The 6,000-nt window shown below is 43.5% G+C and overlaps 1 protein-coding gene across 1 annotated transcript in view; it reads left to right on the top strand.

Moving 5' to 3' along the window:
- Nucleotides 1-3,360: 3,360 nt before the first annotated feature.
- LOC142748027 (stimulated by retinoic acid gene 6 protein-like) overlaps nucleotides 3,361-6,000 on the top strand; it is a 60,510-nt gene continuing 57,870 nt past the window's right edge. Inside the window, exon 1 of the mRNA XM_075855142.1 lies at nucleotides 3,361-3,490. The gene's annotated coding sequence lies outside the window, so the exon portion shown is untranslated. The remainder of the gene's footprint in view (nucleotides 3,491-6,000) is intronic.

Genomic DNA, 6,000 nt, shown 5'->3' with positions numbered 1-6,000 from the left:
GAGTTCGCCTTTACCTCTACTGCAAGGATACAGCCTCCAGAGCTCCACATGTCTATTTGACAGTTCCCCCTTCAGTTTTTCGGCGCCTCTGTTCTTCCGTCGCGCCAGGGGTGCACTGTTCGCGGCAGGCCTAGGCCGTGTTTAGTCATGCTCCCTTTCCTTCAGTCTCTGGCATTATCTGCTTTTCATTGGTCAAAAGGGCGGGCTCTAGTCACATGCTCTTGGCTTTCAATCACCTTGCAAAGTGGGCTCGGCTTATCTTCCTTCTTCATGCTCCTCCAGAGTCTGATATCTCTCAGCAGCAGCAGTGATTATTTTTTTTTTTTTTCCAGCAAAGCATCCTGGCAGCTTATTCAAGCAGCAACGGCAGCATCCCCTCTGCATCGTTGGCTTGTGGACACAGTTCCAAGGGTCAGGTAGACTAGCCTGTCTGCTATATTTTATTCAGGGCTCCTTCCATTTCACCTCATGTCTACAAGGGGAAAAGCCTAACCCACCCCCCGGATTATCGCACACTTTGAATTGCACTGGGTGCAAGCAAATATCCCGTGCGGCAAGTCTGACCCGATCTGCGCTGAATGCCTGCTCCCAGGATGTATGTTAGCGCTTGTGTATGAGGCTGCACATAGCGATATATCTATATCGCTAGTGCAGTGTAAATGAATGGAGAGGAGTGCATGATGCTGATTGGTCAGCGTCATGCACTCCTCTGTACAACGCCCACTTGGTCGAAAGTAAAAGTACGCCCACTTGGGCATTAAGAAAGCTCATTAGCATAAACTTAAATCGCTCCTAACTTTGTGAAAAAAGATCGTTTTTTTAAAATAAAAAGCATTACTGTCACCTACATTGCAGAGCCCATCTCCTTATGTAGGAGACAGGGCACTTATAATGTGGTGACAGAGTCTCTTTAAATTCAGTGGACACAGGTCCCATCCTGTTTTTTTTCTTTGTGTATTGCTCTTGTTTTACCAGGTGGTACTGGGGTTTTTCACCGTACCCATCTTTTCACTTTTTTTTGTGGTGTGTGTGATGGTCTTTGTTGCTGTAGTGCTGTATCTGTGGGGGGACGTGGCCCAGAGCCAAGGTGGCATAGACTGGCAGCATGGGAGCTGCTAGTCTCTTGGGTTGCTCCCACTACAGGTACTGTGTTGACATGCCGTATTGCACTTGGTAGAGTAGCGACCCACTTAAGAGGTCGCCGTGAAGTGGCAAGTGGGCTTATACAGTTTGATCAAAATGTAAACTAAGAGCCTCATGTTTTGCTGAGCTGCATTAGATCAAGTATAACCAAGTGGATTTGCGGTCCAGGTTTTGTTCTCTCCCCTTGTGACTTATTTTTAGTTGTGTTTTTTTTTTTTTTGTTTTTTTTTTAAGTGTCTGTCTTGTAGTGGTAGGGGCATATACCCATGGTGCACTTCTATTGCACTGCGGCATTCTATCTGGTTAAAATTCTTGCCCTCAAGAAAGCCCTTAGTGTCTTTGCTTCACTGGTGGCAGGCGTCCCGTGCCAGTGATTTGGGAGGTTAACAAGCATAACACCTGCCTCCACAATTACAAGAAGGCAAACAGCCCTAGCTTAAAAGGGTTTTCCAGGCCCTAAAAATTGATGGCCTATCCTCTGTGTCGGCGATTCACAATATGAGCAGTGGCCCGAATGAAGGGGAAGCGGTGCTTGTACAAGCGCTGTGGCCCCTTACAAAACAGCTGAACGGCGGGGTCCCAGCAGTCGGACCCTGGACAATCTGATATTAATGGCCTATGTCTTGAATTTTTAGGGACTGGTAAACCCCTTTAATGCATCTAATAGCTTCATTTTACCAGCAGTGACTGGGAGAAATTGTACAGCACTGCTGGTAATCCAGTTATGTAACTCATAACACTGCATCAAAATGCAGTATAATAAACCGTTTAATAAACCAATTTGTTTGTTACACACTGTACACTCTATATAATATGTCAAGTGTTTTGGACCTGAGCGAAGTATCCCACATCCCAAATTAGTTGGACACACTCTAAATGTCCACAACTCTGTGTTATAAGTTTTGCCAAGAATAGGGGGTTTAAACCAATATTCATTTATGTGGGATGGCTATACATAAGGGAACCATTCACCCCATTATTTCCCAACAGGCACCACACGCCAGCTCCTGATGGGTATTTTTTTCTTTCTCATTGACATAGTAGGTTCACACTTTTTTGGTGCATTTTTTGACCTGGAAACCGCGCAAAAAAAGTCAGAAAACTCCTTTCATTGATTTCAATAGGAGGCGGAGGCGGTTTTTCCTGCAAGCGTAAAAAAACGCTCGTGGGAAAAAGAAGTCATGCCCTTTCTACTGGTGTTTCCGTCTCTGAACTCCCATTGACATTAATGGGAGGCAGAGAAAGCCGTTTTCGCTAAGTTTTTTGCCCGCAGTTCTCAAAGGCCGTGGCTGAAAAACGCAGTGAATAACACTGCAAAAAATACGGCAAAGAGAGTGCAGGCAGGACAAGATCTGCCTCAAAATTCCTGAAGGAATTTTGCGGCAGATTTTTCCACCTGCAAGAAACTCTGTGTGAACAAGGCCTTAAGATATATCTAAACTTTTATTTTCATATTACTACCCTCTACTCGATACTTATCCCTTACCTACATATCTATGTTCAAATAGATTCCTATAGAGGAAATTCCTATTTGTGGTAGTGTCAGGGCCTATACCCAGGGGCTGTGTCCATCCATTGAATGCAAAGAGAAAAGGATTTTATGACGAGTACAAAATTCAAATTTTAGTTCACACAGGTTTTTTGTGCTGTTTTTGACGTGGAAATCACGCCAAATAACTTCCGAAATCTCCTTCCATTGATCGCAAAGGAAGGTGGAGGCGTTTTTTTCCCCGTGATTCCTGAAGGAATTTTGAGGCCGATTTTTCTGCCTGCAAAAAAACTCTGTGTAAACATACCCTTAAAATGTTACCCCCAAAGTAAGAAAAAATACCTAAATTAAAATCGAAAACAACAAAATAAAACAAGTAGTAATAATATGCATTACAATACATTGTATGAGAAACCGGGATTACTGGGAAAAGAAGCGTAACTAAAAGTTGTCCCACCTATACACCGGCTGAAACACTGCTCACCTATCTTGTGGATAGGTGATAAGTTATGGTGGGACAACCTCTATAAAGCTACCCCCACCTACCATGACCCGTTTATAACACAGGTGACTTCTTATGTGGCCTTTGGGCACTCTCCGACATCATTGCCCAGTTTGTGAATGCAATGTAAAACTCACACAATTTTAAAAAAAAAATTGTAAATTGTAAATTTTTTCCCTTGCAGATTCGTTCCAGCTGAGCAGCTGACGAGGGGAAAGGGGTTAACTGGACACAGGTGGTATAAATTAGTCAGCAGACCTCATTTTGAGCTTGCTCTTTCTGAGCTTGGTGGTTTAAGTGGCTTGTGAACTAAGTGGAGTTCTAAAACCGGAGTTAAAAGAGGAGTTGAAGCCCCAGTAAGTACTCTTCTTTTTCTTTGACAATTGTTCGCTGTTTTGGTGTAACTTGGATAATGGATAGCAAGATTGGAGGTTTTCTTCAGTGCACAGTTTGTCATATGTATACACGACTGGAGCCGGAGTTCCAGGGTGAATATCTCTGTGGCAGATGTGAGCATGTTGTTCACCTGGAAGCTCGCATTAGAGATCTGGAGGCGCAAAATGCAACACTGAGGAGGATAGACAATTTTGAGCGGAGCTTGCTGCTCACAGAGCATGCAGTTAGTGGGTTAGAACTGGAGGGTGAAGACATGGGTGAGCAGGATCAGGTAAGTAGCTGGGTTAATGTAGTTAGGGGCAGTAGAAAGGGGTCAAAGACAAGGAAGGCCGATCCGGTTTCTGGCATTCCAAGCAAAATTGCCAGGTTGGGTGATGATGCGAGGGTGTCAGTCTCAGAAAAGGCAGCCCTAGTGGATACTGATCTCCCTAACAGCCGGGAGAACAGCCCAGCTAGTAGTCGGCGGGATGGTAATGCAGGTAAGCCAAGACAATTGATAGTTGTAGGGGATTCTATAATCAGGAAGACGGATAGAATAATTTGTCGCCAAGACCGCCTCAACCGAATGGTTTGCTGTCTCCCTGGTGCCAGGGTTCGGCATGTGGTGGAACGGGTGGACAAATTGCTGGGAGGGGCTGGTGATGATCCAGCTGTCGTGGTCCATGTCGGTACCAACGACAGAATAAATGGTAGGTGGAGGAGCCTTAAGAATAATTTTAAAGAACTAGGCTACAAGCTGAAGGGAAGGACCTCCAAGGTTGTATTCTCAGGAATACTGCCTGTGCCATGCGCATCACAGGAAAGACAGCGGGAGCTTAGGGAGTTAAATGCATGGCTGAAGTCTTGGTGTAGAGGAGAAGGATTTGGGTTCCTAGAGCACTGGGCTGACTTTTCATTGGGGTACAAACTGTATTCTGCAGATGATTTGCACCTAAATGGAAGGGGGTCCGCTGTGCTGGGGGAGAGAATTCTAGCTGGGGTGGCGGAGTATTTAAACTAGGGCTGAGGAGGGAGGTCAATGTAGAAAAAAAAGGGGTAGCCAGGTTAGAGAGGGGTCAGACTATATTGGTGGGGGGAGAAACAGAATGTGGGGAGAGGACTAGACAACAAGATAAGGAGATCCTTTCGTTACAAAACATGAGTGTAAATAAAAAGGCCCGATTAATGTCAAATCACATTTCTGATAATAAAAGTGAAAAACTGACAGGCAAGTTAAAATGTATGTTCACAAATGCCAGAAGTCTAGCAAGCAAAATGGGGGAGCTGGAGGCCTTGATACTGGAAGAAAATATAGATCTAGTTGGTGTTGCTGAAACATGGCTGGACTCTTCACATGACTGGGCTGTAAATCTACAGGGTTTTACACTTTTTCGTAAAGACAGGACAAATAGGAAAGGTGGTGGTGTATGTCTGTATGTGAGAAGTGATATGAAGGCGAGTGTGAAAGAGACAATAGTGGGTGAAGACTGTGAGGAGGTTGAAACCTTGTGGGTGGAACTAGAAAGGGAGGTAAACACTGAAAAAATTACTTTTGGTGTAATCTATAGACCCCCCAATATAACTGAGGAGATGGAAGGTCAGATATATAAACAGATGGAGCGGGCTGCACAGGCGGGTACTGTAGTGATAATGGGAGATTTTAATTTCCGGGATATTAATTGGTGTCATGGTTCGGCTTCAACTGCAAAGGGGAGACATTTCCTCAACCTGTTGCAGGAAAATTTTATGGGCCAGTTTGTGGAAGACCCGACTAGAGGTGAAGCTCTGTTGGATCTGGTCATTTCTAATAATGCAGATCTTGTTGGGAATGTCAATGTTCGTGAAAACCTCGGTAACAGTGATCATAATATAGTTACATTTTACCTATACTGTAAAAAACAAACGCAGGCTGGGAGGGCAAAAACATTTAATTTTAAGAAAGCCAATTTCCCCAGGATGAGGGCTGCAATTCAGGATATAGACTGGGAAGAACTAATGTCAAATAATGGAACAAATGATAAATGGGAGATTTTCAAATCTACTTTGAGTTATTATAGTGCAAAATTTATTCCTACAGGTAATAAGTATAAACGACTCAAATTAAACCCCACATGGCTTACACCTTCTGTGAAAGGGGCAATACATGACAAAAAAAGGGCATTTAAAAAATACAAATCTGAGGGTACAGCTGTAGCCTTTGTAAAATATAAAGAGCTTAATAAAATCTGTAAAAATGTAATAAAATTAGCAAAAATACAAAATGAAAGGCAGGTGGCCAAGGATAGTAAAACAAATGCTAAAAAATTCTTCAAGCATATAAATGCAAAAAAGCCAAGGTCTGAACATGTAGGACCCCTAGATAATGGTAATGGGGAGTTGATCACAGGGGATCAAGAGAAGGCAGAGTTACTAAATGGGTTCTTTAGTTCTGTATATACAACAGAAGAAAGAGCAGCTGATGTAGCCGGTGCCAGTGCTGTTAATATATCAG

This window comes from Rhinoderma darwinii, chromosome 3 (genome assembly GCF_050947455.1).
Source record: "Rhinoderma darwinii isolate aRhiDar2 chromosome 3, aRhiDar2.hap1, whole genome shotgun sequence".
Taxonomy (NCBI): Eukaryota; Metazoa; Chordata; class Amphibia; order Anura; family Rhinodermatidae; genus Rhinoderma; species Rhinoderma darwinii.
Note: the sequence above shows the minus strand (reverse complement) of the source record. Positions and strands in the feature narration are given on the sequence as shown.